This window comes from Condylura cristata, unplaced genomic scaffold (assembly GCF_000260355.1).
Source record: "Condylura cristata isolate star-nosed mole 26May11 unplaced genomic scaffold, ConCri1.0 scaffold00035, whole genome shotgun sequence".
In the NCBI taxonomy this organism is placed as follows: domain Eukaryota; kingdom Metazoa; phylum Chordata; class Mammalia; order Eulipotyphla; family Talpidae; genus Condylura; species Condylura cristata.
Window position 1 is genome coordinate 13497604 of NW_004567136.1, and position 17820 is coordinate 13515423.

The following is a 17820-nucleotide window of genomic DNA, read 5'->3' on the forward strand; positions in this document are numbered from 1 at the left end:
ACAATGGGTTTCTTGGGGTTAGGGTACCCTCCCTCTGGAGGTGATGACAGCATCTCTTACACTCTGTGATAAGGCCTGATGTCTCTGCAGTATGGAGTCCATTCTAAGCACCTCAGCATGGCCTGAGGATCAGCTGGGCAAAAGGGATCACCGTGTGACATCTGATAGGCACCCCTCTTCACCGTCACCTGAACCCAGTGGTCTCCCCCAGCAGCTCCAGGTTGACTTGTTCACTTTGTTGTCAGGAAGAACATGTCTGACCCAAGCGATCACCTGTCCATACCAGAAAAGGCTAACGTGTTTGGCCAAGATAGAAGAAGATAGTCACAAAATGGTGGTTTGCCCCAGAACGGATGGTGGGTGACAGATCTGTGCTCCTACGTCTGAGACAAAAGCCAGCTGCTCCCCCTCCACACCTGAGGTCAGACTCCATTGCTCTGTAAACTTCCTGGAATCCCTGGGTGTTTCAGAGGGTAAAGATTTTGTTCTCACACGAAAAGTTTTGTGGAAAGAATTCTTTCAGTCTGTAACAGTAGCAACACAAAACCCTTCTCTCTGAAACCTGAGAGCCTCACAGAATCATGGAATTTGGAGATAACAAAATAGTATCTTTAAACAGAGTCGTTGCTGGCTTTGTTTCTCATGGGGCCCCCACCCCAGCCCACTAGCCCCTCGGGACTTCTCTCCAGTCTTCTCGCTTGCTCTCAGCTTGTGGGCAGCTCAAACTCGTGCTTCTTACTCTCTGGGACAGACTGTGTGTCTCTGCCCATGCCCATGGTCAGCGAGTTCAAATCTTGTAAAAACACTAGTTCACTTGAAGTTTTAGCATATGATCTTATAAAGAAATGACCCATTTTCACAGTGTCACTTCTGCAGTTTTAAAATTTGCAAAGGAACCAACAAAACTGAACCCAAATGGCAGGTGGTAATGTCAGTGCAGAGGATACCGCCACGGATAGTGTATCGCAGATTTGAAAACTTAGGGGAAAGATGGCAACAGGCCAGTTGTGGGAGCATTTCAGAGCAGAGACAAACGCCAGAGCTCTGTATTTACAGGGCGACACTGTGTATCGTCTCCCTGACAAGTGTGCTCAAGGTACACTCCTACTGAACTAATATAATGTGTGTCCATTACAATTTAATCAGAAGCACACCCATCCGGTTCAAGAGTGCTAAAAATCAATCATATATTCACTTTTTAAAGGTGACGAGAATGCTTCAGTTTGAACTGTGGATTCTTTTTAAGTCCCATTAGCTAGAATTTTATTAAAGATGTATGAACATCAACAATTTGGGGAGAAAGGGTGATACATTCATAAAATTTAAATGTGAAGTGGAATTGTCTGGTTCTCAGACCCAATGAAAGGACTCTTCCCAGCAAACTCCCCGGGCCTATCGCTGGCTTTGCACGTAGCCGGCTGTCCCCACGCCGTCCACCACCTCTCTCCTGCAGTGTGTGCCGGGCCTCAGGCCGGCTGCTTGACAGTGAGCAGCCATGGCCGCATCTCCAGCGCTGTTAGCCGCAGGTCTTTGGTGAGACATTATGCCTCAAAACTGTTCATCAGGACATGTCGGAAGGGAGAAACTGTGGAGTTGAAACACGATCACTTTTGAGTGAAGGGAAGCACAGAGAGTAAAAGGCGCCCATGCTTCTGGAAAGGCCAATATATGTACATATTTTTAACATCGAGTTCTACCGCAAATAGGTACCGAGTGGCACTTAGGGAGATGTGTCTCTAAAATGGAGTTGGAAAATAAAAGCGTAGATTGGAGCCCTCCCTAGTGGCGCAGCAGGTTAAAGCACAGCACTAAGAAGCTTAAGCCACTTCCGCATGAGTTCGATTCCTGCCTGTCCCGGAGGTGACCCACATGGCGCGGCAGACCTCTCCTGACCCGCCCGCTGCTCCCCTCAGCAGTGTACCTCATTGATCTGCCTGTTCTACTCCCCACTCTGTCTCTGGGGAATCCTCTCACCACCCCTGCACTTCTGGCCTATACCCCAGTTCTGTGTGCACAAATAAATAAATCTTTAAAAAAAAAAATAAAAGCCTAGATTGATCGTCTTTTAAGGCTTCAAAGGACTGAATCCGCCATCTCTATATTTGTTTTGATTTCACTGAGAAACCTGACCTTGTGACGCCTGTCCTATTTGTCCTATTTTGCTTAATTTATACCAGTTACCACGTCTGTTTCCTTGTGGTTTCAAATTATATAAAAAGGCACATCCTTCTAATAAAAAAAAAAAACAAAACGGAGTGGTGGTACTTAGCCCAGAAAGTTGGGCCCAAAAAGAAACAAGAATCCAAGTGGTTTCTGCCAACATGTACTTTTCTCAGATGTTCTGATTTCTTTTCAGACAAGAAAATGTTCTCAGGCATGTTTTTTAAAGACGCTGACAGGCTGTGGGCAGCGGAGTCGGGGGAGACAGCCTCACTGCGACTGGATGCACCTCTCGGAACATGTTATTTTCTTCCTTATTTAATTACTTTTTATGGTGGGTGGGTTGAAACCTGCATGAAACCTGCATGGAACCATTTTCTACTGCTCAAAGCCCACTTGCTCATGATAGAGTTTAAGTGTTGTGACCCGCAGGTGTTCAACAGAATGGACCCATGACCATCCACAAGCAAACCTGGTGAGGGCAGAGGGAAGCCGGCGTAGGCAGCGCCTCCCAGACCCGTAACAGCCGCAGTGTCACTCATTTCTGATCTGCTCGTGAACACCTCTTCTCGTGGGCAACACTGGGTCAGCAGCTCCTGCTTGAGTCACTGTTTGGGCTAGCTAGCTCTCTAGGTCTCTGGGGTACAGAAGTAAGCCACTGCGCATTCCAGACCCCCTCTGTTTGACCAGTCAGCAAGCTCCCAGAGAAGAGGACTGTAAATGAATATTAATCGATCAATGACATTTCATCAAATATACTAGATAAATAATTCAAAGTACTTATTTGAAACATCCGCGAGCCACTTAAAGATCCCTACACAGCTGCCAAATCTTTAGCTATTGACAGTCCTCTCCAATAAACCAGAGCATCATATCCTTATATAGATCTTTTCCTGCAGGCCACGTAGGTCAACGCATTTATCATGGAAGTTATAAGAACTTAAGGGAAAAAGCGCTTGTTGATAAATTAGTTGAGTAAGTTTCATTAAAAATCTCTCTATTTGCATAGGAACCCCCTGCTTCTCCCACACTCATCCTTTTATTCTATTTCTAATCTCACGGATGTCGGTCCATATCCCCACGACACGAGGGAGCCACTGCTCAACAAGAAGACATCAAGTTCCATGACTCTGCAGAGAAAGGCGCGTACGTTTTCTAGACCTCCAGGCCGTGTAATAGGCGTGACTGATTTTGGACGAGTTAGTCACCCTCCCAGCTCATTCTCAGACATGGTTTTACATATCAGTATTTGTTGGTTGAATTGAGAAATGCAGAAAGCTGGGTAGGGTCAGGCTCTCAATGCTCTCTACAGCATGTGTCACTCTACGAACCCCAATTCTCAATTTTCCCAACACTAAAATGGGAATGACGCTACTTGTCGGCTCAGCTTTTAGATGACTTAAGCGCAAACGCCAAGCACCTGGCATGCAGTAGGTGATGGGCAGGATTGCGCCGTGCACGGGAAATGCTTCACTCCTGGAGCTAACTACAAACGGCGTGCGCACATGGAAACAGTAAGCAACGTCCTTCCTCTGCGCACATGGAAACAGTAAGCAACGTCCTTCCTCTGGGAAGCGCGGCTCAGTGAGAACACGATGGTGTGAAGAACTTGACGAGTAGGAACCACTAGGGAACCATGCTAATTACTCTGGGTGATGATGGTGAGAAATTCATAGTTGGCATCATTGGCCATCTCTAGGTGCCTGCGGGTTGTCTGGCAGGCTGCGAGCCTCTTCTGTGGGGCACAGGACTCACAAAGTCACATCCTGAGAGAAAGCAGGCCAAAGGGGCTGGCGTGTGTGAGCACCACCTCATGGACGACCTCGGGACACAGCCATCCGGAAAACTCAGCTCCTCCTCCTCCACAAAAGCCGAAAAGAAGCAGGGCTGCCTTTCACTGGGGGAGACGTTTTGAGGACTCAGCTCTTTGAGGAGGGAGATGGGTGATCGGTAGACTGGGGAGAACATATTCTAATGAGTGTGAGTGTCTAGAATGTTAAGTGTTCTCTTGCCTCTCAGTAGGTGACTGCCTCTTGAGGACTGGCATTCACCCAACTCTTAAGCATTACCTCAGCATTTAAACAGAAAACACGTGAAAAGAAATTCTGCAAAGCTGTGTTTTAGGCAGTATCAACATCAAGGAACGCCACAGGCTGGGTTCTGTTCACCCTGTTAGCATGCAAAATTATTTTGCACTAGAGAAAGCTGTTTTTTCCCAACCAAGAAAACAAACAAAACAAAAAAAGCAGAACTAATTAAGATCGTCATATCTCAATAAATATGCAAATGAAAAATCAAAACAAAGAAGTTCTATTTATCACATCATGAAGTTGCAAATTACTGTGGGGGCTGGCTTGGGAGAATTGCAGGGAGAGAGGCTTCTTAGTGGTCTCGCTTAGAGACTGGGTTGAAAGCTGCGTTTATGGGTTGGCGTCTGAGGATGAAGGTGATGAACTTGCCGGGATAAAAATATTTTCATGCCTTGGCTCCAAACACGGCGGAGAAGAAGAGGGAATGCAAATTCAGCTGAGTGACAGTGGAGGGCTTCCGCTGTGAAAGCCGCCGCCTGTGAATCATTCCAAGAAGAAAGCTACCAGTGGCCCATTTACAGATGCAGACAATGAAGCTGAAAAGGCACATTCCTGCTTCTCATTTGGTCTTTGGAGTTAATATTCCAGACCCCCAGCTACCTGCCTGCCTGCCAGCCTGTGTCTCTGCCCCCCATTGTTTTCCAGCATCCCCCAGAGTGGCTTCTGAATGGGTGTCTACAGGACATCGAGGCGTTCAGGTGGAAGGAAGAAGTGAAATCAGCTTCCACATGTCTTGTGTGCCCGCCCCTCGTGGGCATGAACTACACACTGGCCAGGGGACGCCGCTTAATTTTGCCTAAAGCTGGTTCCTGCTACCGCGATGCCTTCTGTGGAGTGCACCATCTTTGAATGAGAGCGACAAAGACAGAGAGAGAATTAACAGGAAAGAGTATGGTAGAAGCCCAGCATCACAGGAACATGCAGCCACATATGGGCATCTCCTGCTGAGGGCGCAGAATCTGTAAGTTGCAGAGACAGCAACCACAAATGACATGGCAGCTTTTGAAACGAGTCTGCACGCTGCCACACGGAATGCTGCCATAGAAGATGGCACTCCCTGGACACCAGGTCTCTGCTGTTTGATCTGCAGGGCTGACATTGGCGTGAGTCCATACATGAGAAGAGGGAATTCTCTAGAACGAGCAAACGGCTCCAGACTGGAACCTCGCACGGATTCCTCACTGCTCTGACCACGAGGACAATGCAGCTGGCAGCCTGCTGCCCAGCGAAGGGTCAATATGCATAGCATTGCTTACTGCAGGGATACCAGGTGGGGACAAGCAACATGTCCGGCCAGCAGTCTGCATGTGCTCGCACAGTGAAAGGAGGGAGAGAGTCTGGCTACTGTTGTAGGGGAAGATTTCAAAGAAGAGGTGGGCAGCAAGCTTTGCCTTCCGGATGGCATAGATCAGCGAGAGCATTTAGCTAGACTTGGACAGTTTTGATCAGTGGAATAAGAGAAGGGACTGAATGGTGGCAGGATCTATGTGGCACAAGCCTGACCCTTGCCAGAGACACCTGCCACCAGCACTGTGCTTTGGGGCCCATGTCCTATACTTCCCTCCCACCTGCCCTCTTCCTCCCTCCCTCTGTTCTTTTCTTCCTCCCTCCACACCCCCTCTTGCCCTCCTTCTCTCCTTCCTTTCCCTCTCTCCTGCCCCCTCCCTGCCCTTCAGTGTTCCACTCTCTCCCCCAACTTACTCCATGGAGCATCATTCAGGACCCTTCATGCTGAGGCTGGGAAGTGCAAACATCACTTGTGTCCACATTGCAGAGAATATTCTGAATCACCCTGTTCTCACCGTCTAGTATCACCATGGTCAGAGGTTGCATTTTTCTTATCACCCAGTATACTCACGACTTTCCTTCCATGAGTCTGTCTTGAGTCTTCGAGCACGCGCCTCGGTGGTTCTTTCGGCAATGGTCCACGCGTGGGCAAAGGCATTATTTTCAACTTCATCCAGGAGAAACAGCATTCTGGGTTTGGCTTGGTTCTTAGTCTGTAATTTTAGTTTGAGATGTGTTTTCTTCAGCATTTTCAAGGCATTAATTCAGTTTTGTTGGCTGGGTTTAGCATTTTTATTACTTTTTAAGTTTTTAAGATTAAACTTTTCGACTTGGGATAATGTCAGACATCACAAAGATCCCTCACCTAGTTCCTCTGTTTTATTAATGGAAGATCTGCAGGCCTACATAACTGCCTGCATTTAAGGGTGATCTTATTTCATTTAAGTGTGATGTTTCCCAGTTTCCATGAGGTTAGTCCTTCTTCACGTTGTATGCCCTTCCATCCTGCTGTGGCTAATTATGGACTTCGCTTTTTTTTTTTTTTAACCTTAAGATTCCCTGCTTGCCAGAGTATTTCTTTCATGTTTGGGTGACCGCCTTCCAACTAGTATGTCGTTTTGAGTACTAATACCAGTTTTCTCTAACATCCACTTCCAACCAGCTTTCTTCTTGTCAATTCTTGCTTGTTCAACTGCCTTCGGTGCTGATTAATTGTTGCATTGAACTGTTTACTGTGTCTTCTATTTTTCTAGAGAGACTTTTTTTTTTTTAATTTTCAAGTGCTCCTTTTCCTTTAGAAAAGTATCTAATTCTTTTTGCTACATTTGCATTTCTTTTATACTAATTCCATGACCATTTTAAATATTGTTTATAATCTTTTCTCGATCAGCCTATTATCTCAATTTGTGAGTGTTTGTGTTGGTTGTTCTGGTTCCAGGTGTGTTATGTCCTCATGAGACTCCCCATGTGTCTGTGTGTGTACATCTTCAGCCAGTTGTACTCTTCAGCCCCAGCAGGGGTGTTGTATATATCCTGAGTTTTGAAACAATACCTACATGGTAATTTTATGCTTATTTCTGATAAGGCACTCAAGAATTCCCCAACCAGAATCACTGTTTGTAATTCATGATATCATGATTAAACCTCGAATCTTCCACATGATCCTCAGCATTTTTCTGACCATGTTTTTCCCATTCCTGAGATCTTTATTTAGGTTTATCTTCGAAGTGCTTGAGTTTTATCGAGTATGTCTTCCCCACTCCCACCTGAGCCTCCCTAAGGGAAACCAGTGCTTTTCTATTTTTTTCTCTTCCCTTTTAGAAAAAATTCCATTTGACTGCTGTTTATTGAAGTAACATAGCATTCTAACATGATATAATTTTGGAATGTTCTATTTGTTGAGATCGTGCGTGTTGATAATGTATTGCTTTTGCAAAATCTGTTAGCATTTTATAAAATATTTAATCATGCTTTCATCTTTTTGTGTCTTTCTCGGAATTGGGAATCCCACCCTGTATGAAGAACCTTGGTCTGTGACTGCTTAGATCTGTTGGGTCAGATTAGTCTACTTTGGAAGACTTATTTTTCTGCTTAGATGTGTCATTTCAAGGAAATGATTCAGTGCTTTGCATGTTTTCCAGATCAATGCACACTGGTTGGCACAGAGAAGACTCAGCTAGCAGGATCGGGTGGATGGTTGAGTGAATAAGATTACAGATTGTTCTAGATTCTCAGTACCCAACATTCATTCCTGCTTTATGCTGTATCATGTTGATCTGCAAGTCCAGGTCTTTATATTTGACATTATTATGTCCTTGAATTATGTATTTTCTCATTATACTAGCCCTTTATTATTTTACTTCCACAATATAGTACCTTGTTTCACATACAGAGATAGACATGTATAACAAGTCGGGGCGTAACTTCCCGGCACACTGTCTCAACATTTTATTCTTCCATATCCATGTACAGTGTTTTATTTCTTGCATTTGTCCAATATGTTTTACATGAATTTCACCATCCTGACTTCTTTGTCGCTGATTTTTCCCATAATTCCATTCTTCTTTCTTTAAATATGATTACAGTTTCATGGTATTTAAGTCCCTTCCATTTCCTTCTTGAGCTATAAACATTTCTTATCTTTTGTATTTGCTCTCCCAGTAGGCACAGACTAAATATTTGATGAATAAATGATTGAATGAATGAATGAATGAGAGTAAGCAAAATACCGGTCAAAAGCTCATCCCTGTTGTTATTAAAGCCCCCAAATATAGTAAACTTCTTTTCTTTAGAGACTTAGTATTTATATTCTCCACTCTGTTTTGCTAAGAAATAATTGCAAATCTCCCATTTTAAGCAACTTTGTATTGATTTCCCATAGGTTTACAATACTGCCTGAGTTTGGGGAAGACCGCCCGACACCCCATGTGTACCCCACCCCTACCCACCAGCAATCATTCACCTCCATCTACCCCGCCCCCCCCCACACACCGCCACCTGCCATTTTATTCTGAGTTGCTTTTGTCGTATTTGGCTAGTTGGTTTGCCTGTGTATTTATGGCCCACATGTGAGTGGAACAAGCTGGTGTTCATCTCTCACTTTCTGCCTTACTGCATTGAACATCAGCTCTGCAAGCTCCATCCATGTGGCCCAGAGTAAGATTTGGTTTTCTGAAATCGCCGAGTAACATTCCACCCAGAAGCTCTTCCCCACGTTCCTTACCAGTCATCTGGAGATGGGCAGGTCATTGTTTTCACGTCTTGCTGTTGTGAGTAGTCCTGATTTGCAACTCAGTCCTCCTTCACATGAAGATGGTTTATCTGAATGAATTGTACGTGTGTCTTGGGGAGATGATCATCATGTGCCCTCCCCCGGCCTGACCATGCACAGTGCTGGTAAACTGTGTCCCGGTGATGGCTTCTTTCTCTTTACCTCACTTTCCCTCCATGCAACTTCCTCAGAGAGAAGATTTTTTCGATTGAGAACCTCAGAACATTCACTTACTTTTAGAGGAAACTTGAGGGTGCTTGGCAAGTAGAGAATGCTTTGTCCATACTTACTATTCTCTCCTTCAGTTTTCAAACTTTTAATGTATCTGGCATGTATTTTTCATAGTCTGTGGCTTAAGGTCACCTCCTAGTTTCAGCATAAATGATACAATCTTTCGTATTTTTGTTTTTAGTTTTGGAGAGCTCAGGAATGAAAGTGAAAAGAATGCTTACATGGGAATTCTTTGCTTGCATAGTTCTTCTATAAACAAAGCTAAGTTAAATGACCCTGGTACATAAATCAGTCCACACAAACTTTTAAATGAATAGATGTTGAATAACTAGGTGAATGATAGTGTCTTTTGGAAAAAGTTTGTTGTGTATTGTCAAATTATCTCTCAAGGGAATCTTTGCAGCCTGCTGAGGTTATAGTTTCCTTGGGATCATCTCTAATACAGCTCTCTCATATATTTTCTGTTTGTTTGCTAATTTTGATTTTAATTTTTCATTTCTGAAGTGTTTCCTCATTTCTTTGGTCAATTTTCATTGGTGAGAATTTTTTTCTGATTGTTATATACACTGCAAAATTTTTTTTTCAATTTTCCACACCTTTCAAATGTGTTCACTGGGTTTTAGAGAATTTTTCTTTTCTTTTTTAAAAGCTTTCTTTTAAATTGTCTTTAGAGTCAAGTTGTCTATGACATCAAAATTAGAAAGAATTTTAAAATACGTTCTGTGAAATCTCAAGTGTTTTCTTGTCATGAATTTCCTGATCCTTTCAAGTCATTTGTAATTAATATTCTGTGCACGTCTGAGGTTGGCATAACTAGATTTCATGCCAAATTGTCACAGTCGCCGTCTTTGGCACGACTGTTGTACACCATGGGTTTCCACAGTCAACTTGCTGCTGTCTTGCACTGCGCCATTCTTTGCCCACAGTTTCACGTTTTGTTACAGACGCGTCTTGACATGAATAGAGTAACACCTCATTACCCTTGAAAATTTTTTTTCTTTTTTATCAAATTACATGTTTTGTTACTGTTTTGCTCTTCTAGCTATATTTATAACCGTTTTCACAGATTCATATGATCGAGTAAAATATTGACTTGAAAATATCTTGTAAATGTCTTTGCAAGTGTTTGTATTATTTTATTACCCACAGTGAAATTTGGTACTTTTTTCACATGAACAAATATATACTTTTAATTTTTTGATAAAACATGTCATATACCAGGCTCTATTGTGAGTGAAATCATTATTCTGACATTAAAGATTTCATTGGTTAGTGCTTGGATAGCAAGGAGATTCTGTATATTTTTATATATATTTGTATTATAATTATTTAAAATAAAATTATATGTTTATATATATATATAAATGATGATCGCTTCATATTGTATGGGGTATAGCAGTATAATACCAAAAGTAATATATTAATATAGAATGGTTTCTGCTTATTATATATGAAATATAATACTATATACATCTAATTAAAGAGATCTTGCATATGTATATAAATTAATAACTGGTTATCTAAGCTTTTATTTTTTCTAAGTACTCATTGCTTTCAGTTCATTTGACTCATTTGAATTTTCCAGGCACATAAACCTGTCAACAAATAGCAGTATTATTCTCCTCTTCCTATATTTAAATCTTTCATTTTTTCTAACAAATTTTATTGAGTTGAACTGCCAGAAAAATGGCAATTAATGGTGATGATACTTAGCAGGAGAATCTTGGGCTTGACTTTAAACAGCTTGCTTGTGAGATGTTATGATGATGCTGATGGCCATTGGTATTTTGATGAAGATTGAATTAAATGTCCAATTTAAGTGTAGGAATCTGACAACTTAAGATTGCCTTTTCATCGTGCTTGATGCTTTCTATCATTTTTGAGAAAACAACTTTCAATTCCTAGAAAATTGTTGTTTTCTTTAACAAAGTAATATTTTTTTTTTCTATTGCAGTAACATTATCTTGCAACAGTGATCCTTCATTAGGTATTTTCCTTCCAGTTTTTCTTTTAGTTCACATCTCAGCGTGTCACAGTCAACTCCATTTGAGTTCAGTGAGCATTTCCTCCGTGTCCCCTTACATTTCCTCAGGTGTCAGCCATTGAATTGCTGTCCCCCCACCCTGGGGGAAGTTCTCTGCGCAGTGGACTGGAGACGCCTTGCCAGGGGAGGATGCCGCTGGCGTCCACTGGGGAAGGTCCACAGCACATCAAAAGGAGCTAAAGCATAAGACATGCTCGACGTGAAAGACTATTGGGCCCAAGATGCCAGCCCTGAGTTGAGCGCTCACTGGGTGTGCCCCACGATTGAGGCATGTCTTAGTCACTGAGCTTGCTGTCTGGTGCTCGCAGCAGGAGAGTCCAGGTAGACAGACCAGTAGGATTTTTATGAGAGTTCCAGATACAGTAGAATGTAGACTGTATTCTTGGATTAAGCAATGAAACAATATATTTTTGTTGGACTTATTAAGAAGAAAAATGAAAAATGTACAGAGCTAATTGGCTGTGAGTGATTCATGAACAGGGCAGCTTCCCCTCTGGATACAGCCGGGGCTCACCGGGACGGAGGGTGTGATGGACAGAAAGGGAGTGGGGGAAGCTTCCTGGTGGCCTAAGGCTATCACTGCATTTCAGTGAACCCGCCTGTTCTGCTCCCTACTCTGTCTCTGGGGAATCCTCTCACCCCTGCCCCTGCACCTCTGGCATAGACCCCAGTTCTTCTAAGCAAAATAAATAAGTAAATAAAGAGTTTGTGGACAAAGTATTTAGCCAAAGAAAATGTCACTTCTGCTAAAGTCGCATGCCCTGGACCATCATGGAGATGGCTTCACTAGTGCTGATTAGGAACCTCTAAATCAGGTGCTTTAGAATTACACTTTTGGGTGAGGTTGAAACGACAATGAGAATAAATCTTTAGTCTCAGTGGGGGTCCAGCATGGATGACTGAATCTGGAATCTGATTTTTCTCTTCCTATTTTTAAGAGAATTTAAAGAATAAATTGATTAGAGCGGAGAGTAGTTGGATAGAAAGATGATTAAGGTGGAGAGTAGTTGGATAGATTAGAGCAGAGAGTAGTTGGAGCGGAGAGTAGTTGGACAGAAAGATGATTAAGGTGGAGAAGGATCTACCAGAGAGAAGACTCAGTTAAGGCAAGAACAAGGTTTTCCTATTGTAGCATTAAGAGAATTATGCATGGGAACATCAGATGAGTAATATTATAATCTTAGCTGTAATAGAATCTTGGTGATGTAGGGCCCATTGAAAGGATTTTTATCTTGAGAATGAAAACAAAAGATCATTCATTCATTCACTCAGAAAATGTTTATCATACACCTACTCTGTGTCAGGCATGGAGGATACAGGAGTAGAAGACCTAGTTCTGGAGGGAGGCACCAAACGCAGGTGATGTTTACCACCAGTGCCATAGCAGAACATACCCAGGTACGTGGGGGAGAGTGTGATGGGGCAGGAATTCAAGTGTGGGGGTGGGAGAGGAGCTGGGAATAATTCTTCTGTTGTAAGCATTAGCCAGATAGTTGAGAACAATTCCACAGCAGATGTGGCCCATAGGAGAAAGGGAGAGCAGTGCGTGCTGGAACTAAAGACATTTAGTCCTTTCCATCTTGGGCAGCCTGAGCACCTGTGTGATGCAGAGATGGGCCTCCAGGCTGGGTAAGTTTTATACTTTGCTAAATTGCCACCTAAGGAATCCATTTTAGCATGTCCATTGTTAGTCATTGAAAGACAACTGATTTTCCTGTGTTGATCTTATAACCTCTGACCCCTGACCTCCTGGATCTCATTGATAATTTGGGATTTATGCTGTGGTGTTGTACTTTCTTGCCTTCCCATCTTATATGCCTTTCATGTTTATATCTTGCTTTGCTGTCTACCTAGACTTCTCAGCCATGTTGAGTGGCAATGGGGAGAGCAGATGTCTTTGACTTGTTTCTAATTCTAAGGGGAAAGCAGTCTTACCCCACTAAGTGTAATATTAGCTGTAGTTTCTTATAGATTTTCTTTTTCAAGGTGAGAAAATCCTCCTCTAATGATTTTTTTCCTGAGTATTTTTTATCATTAATGGGTGTGGGAATTATGGGAATTATGTCAGTTTGTTTCTGCATAAGTGTATATGATCATGTGACTGTTTTCCTTCATTAACCTGTCAATATAGTGGGTTACATGGAATGATTTTTAACTATGAGCCAGTTGTGCATCCCCAGAATTAACCATATTCAGCCAGGGTATATAAGTTTTTAAATAAAGTTAAATTCTATTTGCTCAGAGCTTGTTAAAGATATTGCATTTGCAGTCACAAGAAATATTGTACTGTTTTTCTATCATGGTTTGGTCTTACTACAAGGAATTACTTGACTTGATTCATCCTATCAATGGGAACTACTCCCTCATTTAATTTTGGAATAGATTATGTAGAAATGGTGTCAATTTTTCTTCAATCATTTTGTAAAATTCTTCAATGAAAATATTTATGCTTAGGGATTTTTTCAAGAGCTTAAAATTTTTTATTTGATTTTTAATAGATTGTATTTGCTTTTGCTTCTTGAAGAATTGATCTCTGTCAGTTAAGTTGTCAAATTTATGCGTGTAAACTTTTCCTGATGTCCTCTTATTCTTTTTGTGACTAAGAGGTCTCTAAAGAGAGCCCCTGCTTTGCTCCTGATATGGGTAATTAGTACCTTCCTCCTTTGTTCTTCGTCAGTCTTATTAGAGGTTGGTCAATTTTATAGATCCGTTCAAACTGTCAGCTCTTTGTTTCATTGATTTTTTTCTATTGTTTTTCTGTTTCAAATGCATCGACTTTTGCTCATCATCATTATTTCCTTTCTTCTACTTGTTCTGGGTTTATTTTGTTTCTACTTTCTTGGGGTGGAAGCACAGATTTTTGGTTTTAACCTTTCCTAAGAAAAGCATTCTTTGCTATCAATTCCTTTCTCACTCCATGCCCCACACATTTTGATACGTTACGTTTTCATATAGTTCAGGTTTTTTAATTTTTTCTTAAGACTCCTCACTTGACCGTTTGAATTATTTAGTAGTGTTTTATCTACTTTCAAAATGTTAGGAAATTTTTCCTTTGTATTTCTCTCTTTTTGATTGCTAGCTCAACTCCACCAAAGTCACAGGACACACTGCACAATTTCACTTCTTTTAAATTTGTTGGACTTCTTTCACAATTCAGGGTATGCTCTGTCTTGGGCATACTCTGTGAGCACTGGAAAACAATATGCATTCTGCAGGGTGGAGTATTCTGTGAACATCAGCTCGATCTTGCTGGTTGATATTGCTGATTTTGTCTAGTTATTTAATCAATTGTTGAGGAAAGAATGTTGAACTCTTAAACTATTATTACATATATTTGTGTAATTCTCTATCGTGTTTTGCTTTTTATATTTGGTAACCCTCTTGTTTGACACACTGGTGTAGGGGACTCCTTGATGTGTTGACATTTTTATCATTGTCTTTGTCTCGGTCTCTGGTTGTTTCCTTTGCTCTGCTGACCACTTTACCTGATTTTAATACAAAGATTGCTGACTTTTCTGATTAATGCTTGCATGGGACATCTTTTCCTTTTCATTTCCATCTGCTGTTTCAGTCTGTTTGAGAAAGTTATTAGAGATAACACAGAGATGGAATACAATTGTTATTAGAGGTAATTGTACACCAAAGTGTAAATAGTCCACTCTGACAATTCTTTTATAACGGATGCATTTAGATATTTTGCATGTCATTGATACTGATATGCTAGGTACAGTTTTACTGTTTACAGGGCCCCCTAGAGTTGATCCCTCATTCATTTTGCCTACCTCTCCATCATCTACTTTTTCGATACTTGTCAAGGTCTCCATATCTAAGAGTTCCTTTCTGTTTCGTTTGCTTGATTACTTTGTTTCTTTATATTCTGAACATGAGTGAGAGCTTACAATTTTGTCTCTAATTTCATCAAAAAATGTATATTCTCCTGTGTTTATTACAGTGGCCCTGTTTGCAACAGCTAAGATCTAGAAGCTTAAGTATCCATAGATGGAAGACTGGCTAAAGAAGATGTCACACACACATACACACTCACTCACACCACCTCACAGTGGACTACTACTCTGCTATATAAAATATCCCATCCTGCCATCTGCTACAATGAGGACATTGAAAGTCCTGGGCTGTCAAGGTTTTTGATGTGTCTTCAGCTTTCAGAATGCTGCTTATGCTCCGTCTTGGAGTGAACTTCGTTGGATTGAAATCTGGATGTAGTAGACATTATGTGATGAGACTCTGGGTCTTATCTAATCTCCTCTTTGAACTGTCATTCTCTGACACTGCTCAAACAGAAGAAAAGCAGTGCTTTTCCTGCTGAGTGAGGGCGACATCAGATAATCATGTCCTGGTGAGGGTTTCTTGTCACTGATGGACACAGTTAGGTTTTCTTCCTGCCCTGAAGACAGCTGTGACACCAGCCAGGGTGACAGAGGCAGGGTCATTGTCGCTGTCCTTGGCACTGAGCGGGAACAGTCTTACCACTGACAGTGTGTGTGTGCACGTGTTTGTGCAAATTTGCATATCTGTATACAAAACTTATAATTTATATATTTTATAGTCTCTAAGGCCCATGTACATTATATTGCATTTGTGTTATGTATTTTAACATAAGAATGACAAACCCTCTTTTGTTTGAAATCACTATAATGCATCAACATGACAGTCATGGTATAATTCACATATATAACCTTTGAAAAGGGTTTTTCTTTTTCTTTCTTTTCTTTGAAAAGAAAGTCCCCAGAAGATGCTCAAAATATCAATTTTCATGTGTCTCTGTGCGTGTGTCCCTGTTCTTATAGATGTGTTCCTGGTGTAAGTTTGCCTTGGTGATGCTATTCAAGGTTCTCAGCACATTCTAGGTGTTTTATAGAATAAAGTGAATTGGACAGGAGGCCTGACTCACATTAAGACTGTAAACATTAAGGATCGATGCTAAGTAAGTTGGTGTGTGAAGATTAATTTTTACAGAAAGAAAATTTCAAAGAAATCAAGTTATCAAAATAATCAGTTAGTGGAAAATTAATGTGAGCATTTTAAAAACGATATATCTTACTTGGTTGGATGTTGAGGAGCCAGAAGAACATTTTAGATAAAGGAAATTGGTAACATGAGTAAAAGCTCACAAAAATTCCGTGTGGTTCCTTTGAATGGTCGCAAGAAGAGCCTGACGACTTGACCGCAGGGCAGGTCAGGGAGGGAGGGGACCCCACAGTGGAGGAAAGGCCTGGCCGGGAAGGAAGGTGGCGGTCTCCTCAGGGACACTGCCAGCTGTCCCCTTCAGGCCACCCGGTCTGTCGTCGGTATTCAGAATCCACGTTGCAGTAATGAGCAAGGCAGAGTCGTGCAAATCCCTGAACGGGGAAGTGCTGGGATGAAAATTCTCTTTTAGAGAAACGACTGGCTGTGCCCCGTGGGCCATTTCGCAGTGTTTTTCTCACTCGCCGCGACGTGAAGCCATGCTCAGGCCTTAGGCCAGCACCTTCCTTCCTTCCCGGCGAGCCGTGGCGTCAGAGTCTGCTGGCTGCTTTATGCCCGAGGCATCGGCCCCCGGCGCCCTCTCGTCGGGCGCTCAGGCAATCCTGCGTGGGTGCTGCCTTGGTGAAGTGAGGGGTTTCTGCGAGCCCACAGCCAGGTGCGGACTCAGGCTCTGCACCCCGCTCCGGGCTGCCGCGGTACCTGGAAGCGGCCTCCCGCTGACTCGAGCTCCCTGGCGCTCGCCTCCCCGGCTCAGCTACCTGCGGCTCACCGTTCAGACGCGAAACAGGGTGGCCCCGTCTCATGCTGCGTGACTGTGGGGGCTGTGGCTCTCCGCCGGGCACTATCCCACCAGACCTTCAGTGGCAGGGGCGGCGGGAGCTCACAGAAGCAGCTCAGCCAGCCAGTGGACGATAAGGACCGGCCTGATTCATGTCCCCAGCTAGCATGTAACTACGCCGCTGATGACCCATTTCCATTGTTTATGGCGAGGCAGGTGGATGAACAGCCCGGGCTGATTTATGAAGTGCTTGCATTCTATAAATCACGGAGTAGGAACCCAGCGCGCTGTTAATCCTAATTGGTTAAGTCCTAAGTAGGAGTGATTAGAAAGACTTCAGAAAACAAGGTGTCTCAGGCAGGCGAGGCTCGCGGCTCCTTGCGGGCAAATTCCCTGTCAGCAGCGGCCCCTTCCTCTTGTCCCGTCTGTGTCCTGCCGCCCAGCACCTGGAGGGAAGCGGCCGGGCGTGAGCAGCGCCGCAGTGCAGAGACAGCTCTTTCCCCCGTTTGTTTTCCCATGTATTAATTTGAACCTGGATTAATTCCCTGATTCCAATAAATTATCCATCATGATGACGGAGAGCTGTGCCCCGTGACTCAGGGCTGCGACGCAGCGAGACCGCGTCCTGCTGCCAGATCCCAGCCCACTCTGTCCTGGGGTGGGGGGCCTGGCATTTCATGTACCCCTGCGGCCTCAGCTCACTGCGACCCCAGGGCCTGGGCACTCTGATCCGGGAGGGGGGTGTCCATGTCCGGAGGCCTCCTGCTGCACTCAGACGGGTGAACTCTGCTGGTAGGGGAGACGGGAGCCCCCCAGTGCGCGGCCCTCCCAGGCTGTGGCCGCACGTTGCAAGGGGCGGGTCCTGGGGAGAACTCCAGACGGCCAGAACACGCCTCCTTCCAGCCCTCCCAGCGGCGCCCTTCGCTGACTTGTCTCTTCATGTCCCTCCTGTCTCTGCCACTCCCACTTTCTG

At 43.3% G+C, this 17820-nt stretch overlaps 1 protein-coding gene across 1 annotated transcript in view; it reads left to right on the forward strand.

Moving 5' to 3' along the window:
• AGBL1 (ATP/GTP binding protein-like 1) overlaps positions 1 to 17820 on the forward strand; it is a 509246-nt gene that overhangs the window by 490896 nt on the left and 530 nt on the right. The gene's annotated exons all lie outside the window — the stretch shown is intronic.